General features: G+C 37.5%; 1 non-coding gene across 1 annotated transcript; it reads right to left on the minus strand.

Annotated features, from left to right (window-relative positions):
- Positions 1 to 4,185: 4,185 nt before the first annotated feature.
- LOC133310565 (small nucleolar RNA R71) lies at positions 4,186 to 4,292 on the minus strand. The gene has a single exon (XR_009751473.1). It is a non-coding gene; the product is annotated as a small nucleolar RNA R71 (small nucleolar RNA).
- Positions 4,293 to 4,776: the final 484 nt, after the last annotated feature.

Here is a 4,776-nt window from a genome sequence, read left to right on the forward strand (position 1 = left end):
CTTATATGGTATTTACTCAGTTCATTCTTAATTAACATAAGACTTCACGCACTCACACTTAAATTTACTGAGTCCCCACAGTGATTAATATAGTAATGGGCAGATGTTACTTACGAGACATTTTGCAGACAACTGGACTAATATACAGATGAATCCCAAGTAAATGTGGCTGATTTGAACTCAAGTGTTTTGTGGCATATACAGATGAATTTTCAATGTTGATCTCTCTTTCTTTTTTTCTTTCTTTTTTCCTTTCAAGAAAAATATACGCTGTACTCTTCAAAACTAAATTCAGATGCCATATAACGCAAATTTTCTTTTACAAGTTTGATTTGTGAAATTAAAACTTTTTAGGTTGATTAAGAGACTTTCGGATCGTAAGATTGGCCTAACAGTAATAGGTAAGAGACTAATTATGGCTGAAGTACGGCGCATTGAACATGTTTGTTAGTACAAAGTAAACTGCTCTCCAAAATGCAATTTAGATCTCCTAAACTCATCAATTTTTCCTTCTTCTATAGATAGCATTTTTATTAATTAATTATGAATAATATTTTTCTCATTTTACATGAGATAAGGATTACTTCCTACAGAAAGAATAATTGAGGAGAGAGAAAAAAGAATGAGGTCAAAGAAAAAGTTTACAACGGGACCCATGTCTGAATGTGTGTATAGGAATGTTTTGAACTCTCGTGTAAAAAGAGAGACATTAACCCCATTAATTATTTGCAGCAATTGTTTGGCGGGAAAAAAACATGTTTTTATACATATATTGAACCAAAAGAAATTTGTTACTAAAATTAATATTTCAACACTAAGCAAAAATATTAAAACTTCATGTCCACAACAACTATACTTTTTCAAAACTACACTAGAATGTTATAAAGTAAATGAACATTGCTTATTATGTGTTGGGTCTGTGGCCCATGATGGTCCTGACCCAAATTAATGATGTCCTAATCTCTTGTTTATAAGAGATGCTTAGGTGTTGAGCAGTCATATAGAGAAGAAGAGAGAGAAAATGCACGGGAGAAAAAGCGCAAGCTAAAGACGAAGATTCTCTGAGAAAGAAACTCAGCACCGTTGCTGAAGAAGAAGAATACCCTATAGAGTAGGATTCCATATTCCCTTTACAGTGAGAAACAATTGTGTAAGGCACTTATGTATAGATCCATCCTTTAGAGGGTGAAGTCCTCTCGTTATTGAGCTAGAGAGAATCTTTTGTAAATCTCATTATTCATAGTGAATTTTTTTTTCTTTGACTTGGTCTGTGGTTTTTTACTATTCACATTGAAGAGATTTTCCACATTAATTGGTGTTATCTTCCTCTTTATCTTTATTTTTTAATTCATTTTACCGTTATTGTTCATTGCCATTTCTGTAGGTTGACCTGAAGAAGGTCGGGCTAATTGAATCCAAGGTCGGGCTTAGAATTGTTGGGTTCTGAGTCACAACAGTTGTATTGGAGCTCTTGGATCAAGGGCTCTGTGAGGTCACGATGGTGACATGTTCAAACTCACCGCGGAGAACTACTCATATTGGAAACCCGTAATGGAGGATCATCCTTATTGCAAGGATATATATGAGCCCATTCTGAGTGCGGACAAGTCAGAAGGGAAGAACGATAAAGAATGGGCTCTCCTCAATTGAAAGGCAGTCGTTATGATCCACAAATACATCTACAATAGCTTGTTCGAGTATATATCGACCTACATAAACGCTCACGATCTGTGGACGAAGCTGGAGTCCTTAATCCAAAAGAAGACGACAAGCAATAAAGCATACTTAGTGCGCCGACTTGTGAAGCTAGACTACAAGGACAGACAAAGCATAATTGAGCACCTAAATACATATAAAAGAATTGTCAACCAGTTGACAAAGATTGACATGAAAATTTATGACGAGTTACAAGCCCTCTTGCTTCTCAGCTTGTTGCCTGAGAGCTGGGATACTTTGGTGGTGACGCTCAGCAACTCAACTCCAGAGGAAAAGATGACACTGGACTCAGTTGTAGACAGCTGATGAACCCTTAGTTCATCATGGTTTTTAGCAGGAATTAGGATCAAATTGAGTGATTAAATGATGAAAAACAAGGTTAATGTCCTAAGATGTCCTCAATTATAAGTTCAAGAGCTTTATTGGAAATTTGTATGATTCTTGTAGGAAAAGCAAGCTTGAAAGACAACTGGAGAAGGAAGAAGATTCTGGAGCTCAAGAGGAGAAAAATTGCCTAAGTGTTGAGCGCTAAAACGTTCACACTGAGCGTTTTAGCGCCCTGCTACAGGAAGAGGCCAAAACTTGCTGGTGATGAGCGCTAAAACGCCCACACAGAGCGTTTTAGCGCGCTGCTGCACTAAGAAGATGGAAAATTGCTGGTCTTGGGCGCTAAAACGGCCTGCAATAAGCGTTTTAGCGCCCTAAAGTGGAAAAAAGATTCTGGTCTTCACCGCTAAAACGTCCAAATCAAGAGTTTTAGCGTTGGAGTCAGTTAAAGTTAGTTGAGCATTCACCAAGTTTGGACGCTAAAACGGTCATTCCTTAACGTTTTAGCGTTGGAATCAGTTAAAAGCAGTTGAGCATACGTAAAGCATGGACGCTAAAACGGTCACTTATGGACGTTTTAGCGCCCACATCAGTTTTCTGTTTTTAATTGTAACACTATATAAGGCAAAGCCTTGACACTTAGAAGATATATCTGATCTGAGGGATCTGAACTTTCTCTCTCTCTCAAACCTTAGTCTGACTTCTCTCTAAATTCTCTTAGGTTTTAGTTTTTGTATTAGGATTTCCTTGTAATAGTTTGGAGATTGAAGACTTTCAACATGGAAATGAAGTTTGCTTCTTCTTCCCTTATCTATTCTTTAGTCATGTCTGAGTAGAGTCTTTGTAGTCTGAATGCAATGGAACTCCATGATAATATTATGTTGATTTGATTAATATGATGAAGTATTTTTCATGTGTTGATTTGAGATTTTCTGAGTTAATTATTTCTATCAAGGAAGTAGTATAGAACATGGATGTTTATATGATTTCTGTATTTGATAATCTCAACATCAGAATTCTAGTACTCAAGGGATTGATGCTAGAATTCTGATGTAATCTTAAAACTTTAGTATTTCATGCATGTATTAAGAAAGAGATCACCAAGGGATTGGGGTTTCTGATTAATGTATATATCAAGGTAGTAAGGGATTACATCTTGATGATAAGTAAAAGGTAGATTAACATCACATGGAAAGGAATTCATCATATGATCAATTTTTACATAGGTTATCATGGAGGAAAAAAATTTTCTGACTACTTGTTGTTTTATTAATTCCTAATCCATATTTACTTTGTGTCAAATTACTTACAATCAATTTTCTGGTGACAAATTATTCATGATTTTTACAAACTTTTATTTGTTTCAAATTAGTTTTCTATGGTATATTGGTGTTTGAACACAATTCCTCGTGGGAACGATCTTTACTCATCATTTTATTACTTGTACGACTAGTGCACTTGCTAAACGTCCAACAAGTTTTTGGCGCCGTTGCCGGGGAATTTATTTTTCAACACTAACTAATACTATAGAATTCTGAGATTGAATCCTTTTATTTTCAGTATTTTAGTTTATGTTAAGTTTCTGGTCAATTTTGATTCTGGTATATGCGAGGTACACTCTATCCGAATTTGTTGTTGTATGATCCAGAATTAGAAAGGGCATTGAGGAAGCACAAAAGGGCAGCCAGGCAAAGGAGACAGTTGCAAGAAATTGGTGAATCAAGTACGGTTAATCAGGAAGAGATAATGGAAGAGAATCACAGACCACCACCACCACAGAGGACACTGGGATAGTACATGACTCCTGCAGTGATTCCTCCAATTGGGAGTGTTGTGCGCCCAACAGTGGAGCCCAACAACTTTAAATTGAAGCCTGCTTTGATTCATTTGGTGCAGAAGGATCAATTTGCTGGAACCAGTGCAGAGGACCCTTACTTGCACATAGAGAACTTTCTATTGTTGAGTGATACTGTGAAGATAAATGGTGTCACAAGAGATGCAATTCTGTTGAGACTATTCACTCATTCACTGACGGATGATGCAAGGAGATGGCTGCAATCATTGCCACAAGGAAGTATAACAACTTGGGATGATCTGCAAACCAAGTTCTTGCAGAGGTTTTTCTCAGCATCTAAGAGGGCCAAGTTGAAGGATGAGATTACAAGCTTTAAGCAGAAAGAGTCAGAATCCATTTATGAGGCTTGGGAGAGATTCAAGACTTTGTTGAGGAAATGTCCACAGCATGGAATTGAGGCATGGCAACAAGCAGCAATCTTCCTGCAAGGAATGACCACTAACACTAGAACCTTGGTGCATGCCACTGCTGGTGGATCATTGACTACCAAGACCCCTCAAGAAGCCTTGGATATCTTTGAGTCATTGGCATCTCAGGAATTTGATAATGCCCCAGTGTCTGACAGAAGGACAGGAGTCATCAGGTTGGATGGGTATGATGCTCTGTTGGCAAGGAATGATCAACTGATGCAGACACAGAGACAACAGCAGCAACAATTAGATACCCTTATCAAGCAACTCTCTTCACAAAAGGTAGCCTCTGTGGAAACCAAATGTGTATGTGCTATCTGTGGCAAGGGCCATGTGACAGAGGAGTGTGATTATGGGGGATCACCAGAACAAGCAGAGGTGAATGGAGTGTGGTATGATCAGAATAATCAAAGGAACTACAACAATCAGGGAAAGAATGTTTATATGCCACCATGGAAAAACAAGAAT

Source organism: Gastrolobium bilobum, unplaced genomic scaffold (genome assembly GCF_033153095.1).
Source record: "Gastrolobium bilobum isolate Gb01-03AN ecotype WA unplaced genomic scaffold, APGP_CSIRO_Gbil_v1 utg2169, whole genome shotgun sequence".
Lineage (NCBI taxonomy): Eukaryota > Viridiplantae > Streptophyta > Magnoliopsida > Fabales > Fabaceae > Gastrolobium > Gastrolobium bilobum.